We start from the raw sequence: 18,992 nt of genomic DNA, 5'->3' as shown, positions 1-18,992 counted from the left end.
AGCAATCAAGGATCACAAAATACCTTATTGTTAAATTAAACAAACCCTCACTTTTTGTGCACAGGGAGTTACTCAGCAGGCAGTGAAATGTGTCACATCCCCATTTCCCATCCTTCTGAAGCTGATTCTGTAAATACATTGTTTTAATGCAAAGATCTAATTCAAGATTAAAATCCATTAAAGCACATTGCCATCTCCATTCATTTGTTTAACATCCCATTTAAGTGTGACAAAAATGTTGGATCATATATTTTTACAGGGATGAAGCTCACAACCATTCCCTGTGTTATTAAACCAATAGAGATGTAATTGTCATTGTTTTGGCTAATTAAAACTGTTCAAATGAAAACCAAAGTCTGAGTATGTTCCTGACTACTCTAGTTACCTGAAACGTTTGCTTCAAACCCTTGGTCCTGTTTATTGAACACCCACTGTTCCTCTGGCATGTTCATTTCGGAGTGATTCTCCAGCCCCTTGCAGTGTGCTGGTACCAGTGTTAACATGCCAGGCTGACAAATGTGGACAGATCCAATATTCTGGGTCCAATATTCTTTTAATGGGTCATTTTGTTCTGAAGGGGTAATTCATTCTACCATCCCTCTACGAAACTGGAGACATGGTTTAAATCTCATATCTACTGGTAGACTGCAAGTGTGGTGTGAGTGCTCCAAACTGATGGGGACTCATTTAGAAACTGAAGAGGAAAAGAGATGGGAAAAAGGAGAAATGGTTCACTTGGGTGAAGGTTTCTGGCTGCATAAAAGCAGCTGCAGAAGGAGGCAAAGACAAATGACAGTAAATCAAAACACTTGAATGCAGTGGACTGGTGAAAAGCTTTGGAGATGGCTTCCCATGTAGTGTAACTTTATCATTGCTCCGGCTTCTACAAGCTCTTTGGTATCTCCATCTCTGCACAGAATTACAAGCCTCATTACCAGAAGGGATTTCTTCAAGCCTGAAGGCAATCCAGCTCACTGTACCAACAGGGATTCACTTGGAGAAAGGCTATTTTAACCTCCCGATCGCATGCGGTATGAAGTTTAACATGATTTGCAATGAGGCTGTGAAGAGTTCTGGAGCTCTATATTCAAGCCCGTCCGTGTGCACAGACAAGTGAAATCCTTTCAAACAAACAGGGTGGAAATTCTTGGCTTTTCCAGGAACCAGCCTTATTTCCAGCGGATCGTGGTTTGGATTCCCAGCCTGCCCTTGGCATTCCAGTTTTCCCCCTGCTTGCCACAGCTAGATTGTGTTTGCTGTTTCTGGACCGAAATGCTGAACAAGATCCTAGTGCCTCAGGTAGGCGATGTTTTACCATGGAGGAAGAAATCCCTGTCTGAAGGCAGGGAATGGAACCTCCTAGCTAACAACTGGCAAACCTACAGGAAAGGAATTGAGCTGCCGTCAGTAGGTAACATATTAATGGCTGGTGTTTAATTTCTTATAGGTAAAACATAAGAATATGGTGGTCCTCACATTAGTGGTCTAACTACAGAAAAGTCTGTGTAAAAAGGTAGCACCATTTCCTTCCATCTACCATTAAGGACCTTGCAGACCTGCCAGAAAAGGGAAAATTAACCTTCTGTGGAAATCCAGAAGGCCTTTTCCCCTTTAAATCATTAAAGGAGAACTTAATGATGCGTCAGTCTGCAGAGCGCATTTCAGCCAGATGCATACAGGCATGTGGGGTATTTGCCTGGCTGCTTTGAAGACGCTGCAGCTCCAGATTTCCTCCTTAGACTCTACCAGACTACTGCAGATAGCAATAGCTACATTCCCCTCTCCTGTTTCTGAACTGGCAAAGGTTAGAGGCTGCTGTGATCCATATCTGCTGCTGAACGTAGCTCTGCTGTACCAAACATGTGCTGGTTTCCCTGCATGGTTGGCAGAAATAACAGCATCAAGGGGAGAAAGACTCAGCCCTATGCAGGGACAGATGAAAGATGACTGGAGTTTGGCTGGCAAGAAGCTCAGTGAGGCATAAATGAGTGGGTTATGATTAAGCTCAAGATGATAGTGACAAAAAAGAGAAATCCTGTTATTTCTAAGACCTTTTTGAAAGCAAAGACTCATCTATAGCCAACAGATGCCTGGTACAGGATTTTCATTGGCCGGAGACCAAATTAGGGACAATACTATACATGAAACTTGCTCGTTTGACCAATGTTATGCTTCATTTTCATCAGTGCTGTCCATGGAATATTAGATATTCTGGCAGTTATTTAATAAGGCAAATGCACACAAGGAGCCCTTTAAGGTAAAAAGTAAAATAATCTCTATTTTCTCTTCAGGAGGTTTTGGCAAATGGGAAAAGATGGAGGAGAGGGAATGAAAAGTGTATGTGAAACAAAAGTTTTAACAGTCTGTCGAACCAATTGGTATAATTAAGTTTTACTTCAGCCCTCAGGAAACCCCAGGGAAGTTTGTGGCATCCCAGTTCATGTGCATATTAAGTAGGGGGATCATGTAACCTTCATGCAACGCTGGAAAGGGTTGGTTTTAAAGAGTTATAGCACTCGTTTATAGCAGTGTCAGTCTGAGGTGGCTCTGCACTGTGGCAGTGTTAATCCAGAACTATATTTGTTGCACAAAGTTGAGTTTGGATTCACCAAAGGTCTCCAAATTAGAAGCAGAGGCAATGGAAATTAAGGGACAAACATGAGCTAAACCAAATGCCAAATAAAGGCCTGACCAGACACCCCTCAGAATCAGTCATTAAAAACCCATTGGAATACAATGTGCTGTAAGGAGATGAGCAATGGGTCATCCCCCCACCAAAGGCAGTTCCCATCTTCTCCCTTCTGACTGGTACTAAAATGTAGGGGATCTTCCAGCACTGTTGGTGAAAATCCTCAAGTTGATATCAGAAGTGATGGAATCTGATCTCACTTTATCCCCCTGAGCTACTCTTCCTATTTACATCCAGGAGCTGCTCCCTGAGTAGGTCTGCCACAGACCTGTCCCAAGCACACACTGCCTTGTGACTGTGTGACAGTGGTGCTATAAGAAATCAATATAACAAGGTGATGTAAAAATCAATATAATAAGGACTAATTCCTTAAGGTCATCATTATGGTGTCTCTTGGTGAAGAAGTAGTAATGGGAGGAACCTCTTCAACAAGGGCAGCATTGTCCAGTAAGCAGCTGGCTTGGCAAACCAGCAATCTTAGTTTGTCCAAATGTACTTATCTGCCCAATATACCCAGTTCTGCTCCCCCCTCAACAGGCTCATTGCTTAAGTTTCTTACAACATTGGAGCAAGTCTCATATCTTCACCAAGTCCTTCTTTAATACTTAAACCTATCACTTTACACTGACATTATTTCTTCCATTCAATACTAGGGTAAATCCTCAGCTGCTGAAATCAGTCCTGTTCCCTTGGATAAAATCTGGGATGTCTTTCCAAATACAAAATTGGTTTTTCATTCTAAGTGAAAAGGAAATCATGAAAAGACTTTGATACAAGCTGGCTCATTACAACTTCTAGTAGGCTTCCCAAGGAGATCTCAATAATGCCATCTCATTGGGTACACAGGGGAATAAAGAGTGAGGAGGAAGGAGATTGCAGCTCATTTTAACACGTAAAGAACTAATGAGATCCAAAGTTACAGATTCTAAGCCTTACCTCTTTTTCCCTTCTTTAGCCCTCAGTCCTCTAAGCAGTCCCAAATATGATACAGCACTTCAGGAGAAAAACATTCCTATGGTATTCCAAGAGTGCTGAGGTGGGAGATATAGACTTACGAAGGCCTTACAGCGAGGCTTCTTTTTTCTAGCCCCCCAAACAATGCTGTTATAGAACATGTCCTCACAAAATATTCAACCCCTGCACATTTCCATTTTGGGCTTGCAACCAGGTGTGCCTGAGCTCTCTGCAGCAGGGTTTTACCCAGCGTGATTCCTGGAACAGAACTGCAGCGTGTCCCTATGTGCTTCCCCCAGCAGCTTCAGTTCCTGAACAAGCAGTTCTTTCCTTGCACGTAAGTCACCTACATGCTGGAAAAAGCCCCAAAAGGAACCTGCAAATAGCTGCTTCGTATAATGTCCTCCAGCATACACAGGCATCTTCTCTTAGATGCCTCGCTTGGATTTCTTGCCTGAGCTGACTCAAAGGCTGAGATTGTGCATACTGGGTTACATGGTGCTCTGGCTTCTTTAGACAAAGCAATAGGAATGGAAGCAGTATGCCTATGGCACCCTCTAAGCTCACTGTTGGTCTAAACCAAGAAGTAGTGCATGGGAGCAAACAGGACATCTGCTTCAAACCCACATACTGTAGTGTTCTGGTCCAGAGCAATAAACACAGGCCAAGTCCACAGAGGTGGTTTCTTTAGTTCAGGTGGTGGCATCACTTTGCTCTGATGCAGAATGTCCCAAGTGCACTCTCAGAGGTGACTGCTACAACAGCACTTTCAGAGCTGCTTACTGAGAATGGCAGAACTCTAGCATGTTATAAATTAACTCTTCTGTATAGAAGCAGTTCAAAGATGCTCCCACAGAATGAATGAGACACCTGCCAGTGATGGTTTAGTTTTGTGTGATCTGTCTCTTGGAAGGGTTTTGGACTGGCTGATTTCTTGAGATCCCTTGGAGCCCAACCTTGCAGGATTCTAAACGTCTTCATTTTCACCCCCATTGCATCAAGTGTTTGCCTTTCTTTCCTTCCTTCCCAGGCCACCAGCCTACTTACTTCTCCTAAGCAGCAGCAGGCCTCTCGAATGCAAAGCATTAAAGCCACCCCACTAATCACAGAAGGGTTAAAAACATGATCGGTGGGCAAAGACCCCCCTTTTTTCTGCAAGGTTGGTTGGAATTGTGAATAGAGACTGACAGCTTGCCTGAGTGTTTGTGGTTCAATTTGAAACCACAAGACCCAGAAGCACATGGTTTAGATTCAGTGTCTTTCTCTAGCTAACACGAACCATTTGTTCAAGCAGCTTGGCTATCTGTTGGAGAGTAGTTTTGTACCAGGAGCAGCCTTGATTCACCCCAGACGGCCACATACATTCAGATGGGAGCCCAAAGTAAGAAAGGGAAAAGATTCCCAAACAAAGGCTTGCATTTACTTTTCCTTGTTTATTTTTGCAGCTTGTAGAGGAGCTACTAACATCCTGGTTAAAGGAAATGTGAAATGCCAATCAAAAGCAGCACCAAATGAGGTTGTGTTTACTGCAAAGCTGCCATTTCTAAGGCAAATTCCTGTCAAATAGTGGTGTCAGGCAGGGCATGGAAAGACTTAAGTCTTGACTTAAGAGACTTAAGTGACTCAACAATCTATTTGGACCAATCTTTTCAAGTTTGGCTGTATAAAATGAGGCACATTTTACACATGGAGTAAGGCTAAAGTTTAGTCAATGAGCTTTCACATGGGAAGCACTTAAATACAAACCTAACACAAGTCATTTACTTTAAGTCCGCTGTGTGCAGAAGACCATAAGCTTAAGTGCTTTATTGCCTCTAATAAAGGCAGAAAGGTTGAACACCTCTGTGTCAGGTTGAACTTGCTAAGAGGAGAGGGAATCAAATGGGATAAGTACTTGGAAAGTGTATGTTTCTTGTCTACTCATTGATGACCTGCTCTGCCTTCTAATAGCTTGTCATTTATCACTATGTTATCATGTTGCTTCATCCACTGGCTGAAAGGAGCTGATGCTGCTACAGAAAGCAGGACTTGCCACAACAAGGCATTCTATGTGCAAAAGAACAGCCCATACCACTTGATAGGAAGCAGATTATGCATTTAAATCATGACCTTTCATACATCACATGAAGACATACGTATTTCAAATCTGGAATAGGCTTTCAACTACCACCAAGAACTAAAAAGGGAAGGTGAGCTGAGATAATATTTGCTTCCTTGAATTTAAGCTATCTACAATAAGGTTAATTAAGCCACACTTGCAAGGAACTCTTTCCATCTCCATTGTCCATCTCAGGACAGGTTTTCCAAGCACAGTGTAATGGATAGGAAGCACCAAAGGGTGAGAGCACTCCCTTTCCCCATCAGGAACATGCAGGCTAATTGACTCTAGTAAACCAGCTCATTGATCATACACTTGCACACACACTAAAATGAGGTAACATCATGGCATTCAGACCCAATAAGAAGTGAAAGAGGTAATCTGATGAATTATTGTGGTGAGGAAATAACCCCAGTGTTCAGTTACCCCAAATCACAGGTATTAGGGCTGAAATGAGTTCTCCTAAAGCAATTCCCCATCATCTAGCCCCCAGGATTGCTTGTTTTACCTTTCTCCTTCTTGGTTCTGAGGTATTGCATTACAATACAGGGAACCACCTCCTGTACTCAGAGGTGAAGTAGCTTGGAAGAAAGAAAGAATACTTCTCTGCTATGTCTCTCTATCTCCTAGTTAGGAATAAGTGACTGTAAAATCTGTGTATGTGTGAAACCACAATATATTCCCCTGTTCTGTCATTAAAAGCCACTCACAACACGAATGTGAATCAGAGGTGGAGCGCATTCAGTGGTGGGGAGGAGCATGTGATTATGTACCATGAGTTTACTTCCAAGAAAAGATTGTATTTCTGGGAATTCAAAATAACATATATATTATTTTAGTATTATGGGAATATTGAAAAGGCTTCTCATGTTACTGCTTTTCTAAGCTACTATATAATCACAGTATAATTTTTATTAACAAAAAGACTTTATAACTTTAGAGACGTGCAGCACTCATTGCAAAGCTAATAAAGTGAGCATGAGGCTTTAAAGGCTGAGATACACTGTAGGCATATCAGGAAAGCTGCCTTGGCAACTTGAGAGCTGAATAAAAAGGCAGGTTTAAGGTTAATGCCTGTTGTTTAAGCCATTTGGCTGGGCAACAGCAGTGGGGCTACACCAGGCTGTTCACCAGAGACACACACTTAGCAAGCCCCCTTCTCTTCTACTTCCCTCCTGGTTTTTGAGGCCTCCAAAAGGTTTTCCAGCCTTAACTTGTATGATTGCCTGTTGTGAAAGAGGAGCCTAAGATAATGGTATTCTGCTCCTGAGGTTTGTGTATTAAAAGCAAGTGTGAAAGTGTGCCAGGTTGGATGGGGCTTGAAGCAGACTGGTCTAGTGGAAGGTGCCCCTGCCCATGGCAGGGGATTGGAACTGGATGAGCTTTAAGGTCCCTTCCAACTCAAACCATCCTATGACTCCATGAAAATAACCTTCCTGATAAGCTTCCTGAAATGGCACAACAAGTGGTTGGAAAGAAAAGCTTGAAGCCTGAAGTTATGACAGCAACATCTGACTCCAAGCAAGTAACATCCAGAATACAATCTTGCCTGATTTGATTTCATATCTGTTTATTTTATTTGGACACCAGTGGGTGCTTGTTAATCCTCACCATTGTGACTGCTAATGGCTTTTAATTTCTTTGGTTACAGCAGGGCTTTATTTAATGGATCAATCCAAATCTGCTGGGAAGAGAAACTGTGTCCCTGACATCTGCCATGTGCTCAGTGATTAATAATCCACCACACAACCACATGGAGAAAGAAGGAGGAGCTTGGCAAGAAGATGGGCTTGTCTAGATCTGTTCCATCTTGAAGAACAGTGGAACTCCTCCAGATGTGGCATTTCCCTTATGCAGTGTCACATAGGTGAGGCTGGAATGACAGCCTTGTGCTTCCATAGTTCATCATGGGTACACAGGCAAAGGAAGCATCATGACATACCAAAAGCCTTACACCATGACAGTCTCTTTTCTAAGCATAGGAAGCACAAGCAATGCAAACTGCTTAATTCTTAGAGTGTTCTGTTTCCATTTAGTGTGTTTTGCTTGCAAACGTGGCTTCAAGTGGCTGGGATTATCAGACTCCTTTTGATGAATGATATTATGACAAGTTACTTCAGCTGTTTTTTCTATTGGGAGAAATCATGTTTATGGAAACACAGAAGGGAGGAAAAGATAGCTTCAGGTTTAGGTTTTACTTTCCTATAAATAAAGCAGCCTGAGCTGTGTCTCATTTGGCACTGGAATAATTTTCTGTAGCAAAAGTAATAAGAAAAAAATCAGGATGATATTTTACTAAAATAAGATAAAACCCCAAAATATTAAATGAATAAAATCAAATAATATTACTTTTACCAGCATGGGAAACTTTTACTCTTAAACTCTGAAAGAGTTCAGTGTTACAGCTCTCAAGAGAGCCCAGAAAAGTTTCCCTAATTTTAGTCAAAGTGCAACTACCTCCTGTGGATAAGAATAAGGAGCCTGGGCTGTGACTTACAGCCTTCATATGAATGCAATTAGTTCACTTTGTGCAGTGGAGTGGTACCAACAGAAACAAGCCCAAGCCTTATTTACAAACCATGTGATTCTACCTGTGGCTTTGCTTATTGTAAACATGGTGCAGTTACTTACATCAGCAATTAGTTACTCATTAGTAATTTTAATCTAAGATGACTGCAGACCTGACTCTCATCCAGGTTAAGGATCCTTTTTGCATGTTACTGAAGCAAAGTGCAGCATCACACTCTATATGTCCCTGCAGGCATCTGCTTGTTCTTTATAGCATGTAGTTTCTATCTGTGGCAAGACAGATGAAATACAATGGGAGATTCAGCCCTACCTGGTCATCAATGCACTATTTCAGTATTGCCCAACATGACCTGTTTGATAGAAGGGAAAGACATCTCTATGAATTACAAAGGGGAAATAGCTGAAGCAGCAAAGCCATGAAGAGATGAGCTGGAAGCTTTAAGGTTTCATGCTATGGACATCATCTCCTTTATGGTGGTGCACAAGAGGAGGGAGGGTGCAAGGGGTGCCAGTGACCTCAGCCACCCCAGACATACATCTGAGTCCAGGTTACAGCTGACTGGAATCCTGAGATTTCCCTGGCCAGGAGCCAGTTCACAACCCATTCGAGCCACCCTGGTATTTTATAGCATTGTAAAGACCATATTGTTTAAACCAGTTCAAAAACCCTCCACACAATCTGGCAGCCTCCCAAAACCGTCTTAAATGAGCCAAAACTATCAGCAGCCACCCACCTTCCTGTCCATTATCCTCTGATTAATGACATTCCACCGACGGGGTCCAACATTCAGCATCTCCCTGCTGCAGGACCTCTGCATAAATATGATCTCTGAGACCTGTAAATTGTCTGTATAGTTTGCAGCTGTGTTTTATATGGGGGTGTCTCTTTGTCATGTGGTGACCATGCAGGAGGGGGTTTCTTAGGGGGTGGAGAGAGACCAGGGCTTGTAGCATCCTGTAAAACCTTAGACACAGCAAAGGAGGAGGAATCAAATCATGCTGGAGGTGTGATCCTCTTGTTTTGTGCTCCTTATCCAGCCACCTTGTACCTTCTGAGTCAGAACAGCCAGAGTAAGATCAAGCATAAGAAAGAGCCAACCTCTTCAGCTGGAATTAATTGTTGAACAGATTAACTCCATTAGGCAATTAGAGGATCAGTGTTATTTACCTATCTTGATTGCTGGCCATGTGCTCCCTTATGTAGTGTGGATGCAGGATGTTTTCCAAGTGAGATGCTTGCAGGCAGATATTGGGGTACCTAGGGCAGCCCAGGAATAAAGAAATAGTCCTACTAGTAATAAAACCTTCAATTAGTATTTCTCATCTATGGGACATTTCCATTCCCCCCCCCGTGATATTGTATTACCTGACTGCCTGGAAAGGGGAAATCCAAAGTAAACCCATGAGCAAAAGGCATATTACTTTGAAGTCAGTTGTTCACACTTACGAAATGTCTCACAGGTTCTGCATTGCCCTGGGCATGTGAGAGAAGAAGAGCAGAACATCTGGCTTGTGATTTCAACAGGAGCCAGGCATGAAGCTACTTTTAATCTGGAGTGAGATGCCTCTGATTTTACACAGAGAATCATTGCTTCATGATAACTTATTTTCCTAAGGTATTATTCTTTTAGCAAAGTAGGCACGAAAGGGTGTAGTGATATGTTGTACAGTTCCTTCAGTAGATTTAAGGTTTATGTCCTAGGCATATATGCTCCCCTCCATTCAGAATGTGGTGTTGTATGTGCATAGACAAACATTTCTGGGTGAATGCATACCTGAATCTCTATGTGTTTCTATGTTTGTGTACATCCTCACGTCTATATCAGCGTATAGAACAAGTATATATAGCAGCACATCATCTGACTTTTCAGAAGGCTTTATTTCCATGAGGAGCTACAGAGCACATTTGCACTCAGTGGTGACTCATCTAACTCCGGGTTTTTTTCGCTCTGGTCCTGCTTAATCCAAGAAACTGTGAGTAAGTCAGCTCTGCCACGTCCCAAGTGTAGCAGGGATTCCTCACAGTCCCTGATGCAAACACAACTAGTAATTCTCCTCAGAAATAGCAAGAAATTGCTATTTGCGGGCTCATGCTTTACGCAATGATGACCTTGGCTGAGGCAACCCAAATGGAAAGGGCTGCATGAAGTCAGTGCCACTGTGGTAAATAAAGGCAGCGCCAGGAAGGCCCAGTTTCAACATCGCCTGGCAGATGCAGCACAGCTGGGCAGGGGCACCGTGCGTATGAGCTGTGTTTGCTTAGCAGCAGTCTGGGAACCTCATGGCGCTATGTCATAGTGAGACGGGCCAGTTTTGTGTCTCTGCTGCTTGGGTTTGGTTTACTTCTTCATGTGCAGACCCTCTTAGGCGTTAGAAAGAGCCACAAACTGAGCTGATGGGCTGCAGAGATAGACTGGGAGCAGGCTGATGGCTGTTCGTCAGTGCCAGGCTAATGTGGCTTCAGAGGATTGCACATATTGACTGAAAAAAGAATAAGAACAAAAATATGGAGAGTCTGTTTCAGCACTTCAACCTGGCATTGAGGAATCATTGAGTGAGACAGGTTCTAGACTGTGATTTACACTCACATGTACCATTTTAGATAGAGTCAAATAGGTGCATGCCTTCAGCTTATAGAACCCGATTACGCGTGTCAAGGTTTCTACCAGCAATCCTAACTCAATCGAAGTAAACCGAAATGTAGCTCAGGTTCATGAAGAAGGGTAACTAACCTCATGGCAACTTGCTCTAACTGCTGGTCTGTAAGTTGATCTGTCTTTTTTTCCCTGTAAACCCTTAGGTAGCATCATGAGTAATCAGTACCCATCAAGTGCCTTATTTGCTCATTGCAAATCAGTCATTGATCATTGCATATCAGAACTGGTCATTACAAAATCAGTCTGGGAGAACACCAGGTCCCAGATCTGCCTTTTTCCTGTGGTCAGATGATTCTCTTCCCTCTGATCCTCTCCTGTCCCTTTGACTAGGGGCATGACATTCTTCAACATCCACATCTGGGTTTTACCACCTGTGAAATAGCTGTGATCATCTCCTTTTTGATACACCCACATTGCAAGACAGTTACATTTTCATCCCAGGGTAAGAGTGGATCTCCTGATGAATTTGCCATAGCTCAGTTAGCTTAATCCTGTTGCTTTTTCTCTCTGACTTTCCCCACATCTGTTTACTGTGTGGCTTCTTCACTGAACAGGCTGTATACTCATTACCATATGAAATAATGCTTTGTTGGAAGAAATACTGTCTCAGAAACACACTCCAGGTATATAATCTTGCTGGTTCTCCCTTGGTTCTCAGCTTGCTTTCATCAGGACAGTTTAGTTAAAATGATATTACCTCTCCTGGGCACACTTCACAGGAGCTCTACGGTGATGATGAATAAAACAACTGTGGCGAGACTGCAATAAATTAATTGCACCATTTTATATGAGTAAGGGAATGAGCAGGAGCCCTGAGACTGAAACAAGAATCTGACCATGACTTGGGACTCACGGTTGAAAGGCTGCTATGAAAAAGAGAAAGGATCTCATAGCAGGAGTGGGAAAAAAGGGTTTAGGGGAAAAAACCAAAGCGAGCCCAGCACATTGTGGTTAATCATAAGCAATTTGGAGCCTCCGTTTCCATTCAGCCAAGTCCGTGGAAGATCTGAATTTCTAATTCAGCAATTGCATTTTATGAGATGCAGAAAGATTTTATGAATCTGTGTCTCTGCCTTGTATTGGCTGGGAGCGGATTGTCTAACTGTATTACAGGAGCCATCCAGCAATTAGAGGCTTCTTTGAGAGCCAAGGGGAGATGCTAATCCTAGCTTTTGTTCTGTCTCAAGGAGGATCTAAGTTCTGGCACTGCTGCTACAGGTCACTACTTACACTGACAAATGTACCCCTTCAGGTGTGCTACAGATCCCTGTGTTGATTGAACACCAGCTCACTCTTAGTCTGTAGTGGGAAGGCTGAATTTTACCCAGCTTAATAGAATATGTACTAGAAATTACCCAATCAGCATGTGCATCAGAATCAGAAATGCTCACACAAATTAAGGCCACAGAGATAAGAGACGACGAGTGGTGAAACGCAGTGTGAGATGGGTTATACAGAATCACCTTCCTGCTGCGACATGTCAAATAAGAGAAGCAGCCAAACACAGTATGGAAGCAATCAGGAGAACCAAAGGGGAGCATTGCTTGTGTCAGCATCCAGTCCTAATCCTCCAGGTTTTATGGCACAATAAAATATGCTGTTGTAGATGCAGCTCCATGTGTTCATGATGATACTTGCTCACAGTGCAGGGAAATGGGGCTTGTTCCTTGTTTCCCCTGGTGCTGGCACTCATCTGCATGGCCTCAGCCTCTCCCCATCCCAGAAGAACCATGGGAGGAAATCCAGGGCACAGCATTGGTTTGATAATCCCAGGTTTGCATACAGAGGGAGAGCAACCACCTTGTCAGACCCCATTGCACTGCAGATATAACAACAAATACTGGCAGTGGGGCAAGGGAGCATTTGCACTGGGAAGTCCCTGGCATGGGAAGTCCTTCATGCCATGACACGAAGTCCTGCCTCTATTTGGGCTGCAGTTGTTTTGCAATTGGGTTGCTGTTGTTTTCTTGTGGTACAAGAAGGTCCCAGTGAGACGCTTTACTCTGACATCCCCCTTTTGTAGACTGAGATGCCCATCCTTTGCTGTTGCTGTCTCTCAGCTACTTCAGACGAGGTAAGGAAGCAGCTTCTCTATTGCCATCAACAGTACAGAAGGACACAGAGTAGAAGGGGAGGGGAAGGAGGCTTGGACTGTGTGTGGTGCGTCACAAGGTCTGTTTGGAGCTGCAGTGTGGAGGGCTGCCCCTTCCGCACATGGCTTGGTTGATGGGGACAGAGAGGGGCTTATGGATGCTCCACATCAGGGCAGTGATAGGGTGAAATTCCCTGGTGCATCTCTAACAGTGACATACTCATCTGATGTATTTGCACACATGTAAGCATACCTAAGACAAATATTATTGCTGATTATTCACTGATTTTCCAATCAAGGGGAAAAGCCAACACTGCTAATTTAAACTTATGCCTTGCTTGCCTGTTAATGCACTGTCACAATCCAGCTTTTTATACCTAAATATAGATACTACTGCAGGTATCTTGAATTTGGAGTGTAAACCCTGAACTTTCATAGTTGTCAACTGAACATGGGCAATTCTCCTGCAGGAATTGATCTGTAGTTCTCAGAATCAGATGCTGTTCAGTGCCTGAGCTGAACTGGCCTCACTGCCAGAGAGGTGAGAGTTGGTGTCCTCAGCTTGGATAAAATAAACCAAACCCCAAACCAGAAATGTAGGCACTGAGAGGGTAGAAAAAAGGTCCTATTTCTTGAACCTTTCTTTTTTGATGTTTAAAGACTTCCTGAACTGACTGGCAAATGGTTTTTCCAGCACTTCATCCCAGGACAGGCTGGGAAGCAGGAGGTAGGATTTGGTACAGGGAGTTATGAAGTGTGCGATGTAGTGACGATAGGCAGGTAACAACTTCTGGTGGTAATACCAGGGCATGTAGTGGAGCCTAAATCCAGGAAAGGCCTTCTCCCTTTAACCAAAGATCAGTGAGAAGGGCTGGTGCCAGCAGACCATCAGGTATCACCCGATGGATTACCTCTGATTGCTTCACAGGGTTTGGACATCACCTTTTCTCTGAGGTAGCCAAGTGTTAGCAAAGCATTTGGATGTCGGCTCAGAAGCAGGATGGGGAGATGACAGTTTCTGCTGGTGGAGCTGCAAAAGGCATAGGGAAAGCAAGCTGTGCAGACTGGTGGGAGAGGTGAGAGAAACCGGCACCCTGCCCAGCTCAGAACTTTCCAAATCTGAGTTTTAGCTGGTATTTGGATGTAAAGTTTTCCTTTCTTTGGGTTATATCATTCATTCACTTTCTGAACGTGTGGTCCAGTGAGTTATGACTTAATGCAGGGCACGAGGTGGTCGGGTCCCACTGTCTGGCAGCTGTGTCTGATGCATCCAAACCCTCCTGCTTTCCTGGTCCCCTTTCCCCATAGTGCAGCATTTCCATCTGGGAGCAGACACATAGAAAAGTGGTGTGTAAAGAAAGCTGATTCCTCCTGTTTGAAGCAGACATCACAACTTTCTTTCTCCTTCACAGCAGGAGCCCCCTCCTGTAAACACAAGGCAGCCCTGTCGAAACATTGGTAATAAGACTTTAACTATTTTCTTTGGACACTTCATCCCTCACCCCCTTCTTTGTGGATAGTGGTTAAAGTGATAATCAGTAAACCCTGGTACTCATCCAGAAACACTCCAGCACTGACATCGTACACAGAGACACAGAAAGACGTGTGCAGGATTGTCAGCATCCCTCTTTCTGACACTGGTAGGAACAAGCAGTGGTATAGACCCCTTGCCAGAGGCTGTAAACATGCAGCTACAGAAGAGTTAAATGGCAATGACCTCAGTTTGTACAGTGCTTTTCATCCAGGAGAACCCTAACTGCTTTGCAAAGTGCCAAAGGTTTCTCCAAGTCACTGCAGAGCTGCTAATGGGGAGCCACTCTGGGACAATTCAGGCCAGGAAGTGGAAAAAACCCCACTAAATTCAGTAGAAATGGAGGAAAACTCAAGGTTCCCCCAAAATAACTTGTTTACAAGAAGCGTGGCCTAAAAAAGTGTGGAAGCTGCAGGATGTGTGATGGAGCATTTACAGAATGTGCAGGGGATCATTTCTGTGGCATAGGAACGCCAGCGAGGATCAAAATAACATTGTGTGAGCAAAAGGGTATATAACAAATGAGGCCGTTTTTTCCAGCCCCAGTTGGATGTGCTGCCTTTACCATCCTGCATGTCAATGCAAAGGTTCGTTTAAAGGAACGTGCGAGGACAGTTTCCACTTGTAATGCCATAAATCCTCCAATACAAGACACAAGTCCAGCTCTGTGCCATTCGCTCATGTCAAATGTTCCCCAGGCTCTAAATAACCAAGGTTTTGGTGGGGGTCACAGAAGGGGAAGTAAAAGGGGCCTTGTTTAATTGGCTGGTCTGAAAGTGGTGAAATTCGAACTTCTTGGTGAAAAATAAATGCTAGTTTTTAGTTTGTGGGAGCTGCAGTGTGGAGGAATTAAAACACCACTATCCTCTATGGGAAAACTACAATTGCCTAGAACTCATCTCACTACATCCCTCCTCTTATCTCACTGGAAGAAAATGGGACATCACAGGAGACAGGCAACAGCTGAAACACAGAGAAGATGGTTCTTGGAAGGGCCCTTTTAGGCTTTTAATGAAATGTTTTAGCTTGCAGTGAAGACAAAAACTTTTAATGTTTCCATGGTATTTTTTTAATAAAAGTATGTTTTTTTCCAGAAAATAAGGCATTTTATTTGAATATTTTCATTTCCCCATATTTCTGTCAAAGACCAGCCCTGGTTGTTTAGTGGCAAGAGAGCCAAGAACGAGTGAAAGCCATGGGATCAATAGTTAGCTCAGACCTTGCTCTGAATTTTCCTTCAATTAGTGCTAAATAACACACTTCAGGGTAGACTAATGAAGTATTTATTTATTCATTGACTCTACTTTAAATAACTTTTATGGAATTGGATGGGATTTGATAGAAAGTCATTTTCCCTTTTATTACACTGTTATAAATCAGTAGGAACATCTCGATCTTCTGAGAACAGCTTCTTCATTTCTATTTATCATTAGGATCCATTGCTTTATTGGAAAAAATGCCACGTTCCCTCCCTGCTGCTCCCCTTTGTTTTTAAGGAAACTTAGACACATAAAAGCAACACAGAGAAGCAAAGCAAAGCAAAGCAAAGCACACTCAGCACTAATTTGGCAACAGGGAGACTTGCTCAAACAGATTTTATTGTTTAAAAGTGAGCCTGAAGTTTTCCTCCTATAAAAAAACAAACCTCGGTGACATGTGTTGGAACTGCTGCTCGCGAATGGCTCATGTGTTCCATTGCACAGGAGATGCAATTAGATTGCTGCAGGTTTGTAAAACAAACTATGGTCGAGGAGGCTGTCATGGAACCAGCGCTCTGGTTTCCACTTGGATAACTGAGCTTTTAATTAGGGCTCCAGTGGTGCAACTGCTCTGCAGTTTCTACAGCTGCCTGAGGGATTTGAATGTCAAGTTCAGATTGGAATTAGTGGGAACTGAGCATGCACTAAGATTTGAAGCTTCGGGCCTATGTATTCCCTTTGTATGCAGAGGAAGGGTTTGCTTAGCTTACCTGCTGGAGGGATGAGCAGTTACTGAGCAGGATCCTCTGCCCCTGTAAAGCAGCATATTTTAGCCAGTTTCAGTGGAACCAAGGTGATTTTTAGCTACAAAGTGTAAAAGGAAAGGAAGAGCCTTGTGGAAGCCACATAATCCACGTCTTCACACTGAGGGGTTCTTTGCCTTCCCTCTGATGTATGTGGTGTAGCAATAGCATAGCAATAGCAATAATTAGCTATAATAGATAATAATTAGTTATATATATATATAATTAGCTATATATAATAATTAGCAATAGCATAATTTGACCCTGATTTCATCTTAGACCTGATAGCAGATTATGTGTTGCTGCTAACTATGGAGAGCTCTTTGTCTTTTTGGCATTCCCAAAACTTGCAGAGAGTGACAGGAGTGATTCAGTAGTGCATTTACATTTCAAACTAAGCAGTCATTGCAATGGACTGCTGCAACCATCTCAGTGCTTCCCCCTGCTCCTGCTCCAAACGGCTTTGCTAGAAGTTGCTCAGAGCCTGTCCTTTGTAAAGCTGTGATTTCAGGTACCAACAGAACTGCCAAAGCCAACCACAGGGTCTGTAGCTGATCACAGCATCTCAGTCAGGGTCCCCTGCTCATTTCAAACACTTCATCCCTTCCCGAAGTCCCTGCTTGTTTTATTCTATTGCTAACTCTGAAATCCCTTTGGCTTTTTCATTTCCCCAGGGGTCTTCAACAGGGAGGGGACCCTCACTATGAAGCTGGTGAATGTACCTGCCATTGACAACCAGTTCTCTGATATCGCCAACGCTTTCAATAAGCAGCACAATGATCACTCTGCCATGAAGAAAGCTGCCCAGAAGCTGAAAGAGGTTTCTGGCTGTGCTCCCACTGCCAGTCTTAAAGCCTGCATAGAGACTGTGCAGCAGGAGCATGGTAAGCAGGCAAAAGATAAGAACTAACTGAAGCCAACATGAAGATAATGAGGACCATGTGAATTAACAGCATTCTCATAGGTGCTGCTGTGTCACTGCTCCTGTGTCTGGAGTGCCCATCACTGCTGGTTCATGTGTTGTCTGACACAGTATAGACAGAGTTCAGATTTCATGGAGATCCTGGCCATTTTTATAGCTCATTTCTGCATTCTGGTACACTATAATGTTTCCTACTGGCTGACTGATCTTGAAAACACATGTCATGAGATTTGGCTTTTCTAGTGCTGCTTCACGTGGCACTGACTCCAGCCCTGCCCTGTGACATCCGGCTCTGTGATACTGCAGAAGCAGCCCTGAACATGGGGGGACCTGATGGGGAGAACAATGAGGGACATAAGGGAAGATTAGGATGGATTTGCAATATGCTTTTCAGAAAAGACTCACCCAAAACCCTCACTAAGTGAGCAAACAGAAAAGACATTTCAAACTTAGCCAGGTGGAAAGACTATTGATTTCACCAGAGGGAAGCCAGAGCAGCTGTATCAGGGGTGATTTTGGCCTCCTGTCCTTAAGGAAGTCCTTAAGGAAGTTATATACGAGTCTATTGGGTTGCTACTGGCAAACACCTCTATTATATAGCACACGCACACAGAGCAGTGACAGTGATAAGGAAACTGGAAACAAGCTCATTTTATGGATGCTTTTCAGAGTCAGTCACCAGAGAGCTATTGCTTCCTGTGTTTAGTTCTGCAGAGACAAAAGTGTTCAGGTATCCCTTTGTTGGACTCCAACCAGATGCAAGTCACGAGATAGATGCTGTTTTGTCTTTACAGGTGCCTACAAGGTGCAGGTGCACGTGGAGGGCTATAGCTTTTCTCTCATTGTAAAGGAGAAGGAAGTGCCTGACAAACTGCAGCAGGTCCAGCAGCAGGTGGGGGAGCTGAGCTGATCCACACAGTGTGTTCTTGCTAGGAAAGCTATCCTCCAGGAAATGATCTGCTCAGTGCTGCAGGATGCTCAGCTGGAAGAGAGCATCAAAACCACAAACCCAGACTAGCTGGACCAGGTACGGTTAGAAAGTAACCTGAGAGAGAACATCCTAAAGCTCAGCCTAGCCAAGCAGCTCTCCCTGCAGTATGATGAAGCTGCCAGGACGGTGTTGAGGGAAATGGCCCAGCTTGATGCTGGAAGAGGCTCCTGAAATAGGGACTGAATAGATGCTTATAACCTGCTCACACATACAGAGCAATAGCCTAAAGGATGCCTGGGTGGTGTAGTGTCAGTAAGTAGCACTCTGCAAATGGCTTATGGGTAGCTCTGAGTCTCAGATCTGTTTATGAAATTGTGGGAGGAAAGATGCAGCTGGAAAAACTTTGATTTTCACCTGAGCCATTTACACAGATGGACAGAAAATGTCTATTTCTGTAGAGTGTGTTAAGTTATCCTTTATGCATTAAGATAGGGAAAATCATGGAGTACCTGAAAATAAAGGTACTTTGCACTGGAATTTGGTAACTGCTTAGTAGGTGATGTGACTGTGGTAGAAGGGTGTTCAGA

Source organism: Melopsittacus undulatus, chromosome 11 (genome assembly GCF_012275295.1).
Source record: "Melopsittacus undulatus isolate bMelUnd1 chromosome 11, bMelUnd1.mat.Z, whole genome shotgun sequence".
In the NCBI taxonomy this organism is placed as follows: Eukaryota; Metazoa; Chordata; class Aves; order Psittaciformes; family Psittaculidae; genus Melopsittacus; species Melopsittacus undulatus.
The sequence above is the reverse complement of the archived record's forward strand: the minus strand, read 5'-3'. Positions refer to the sequence as shown.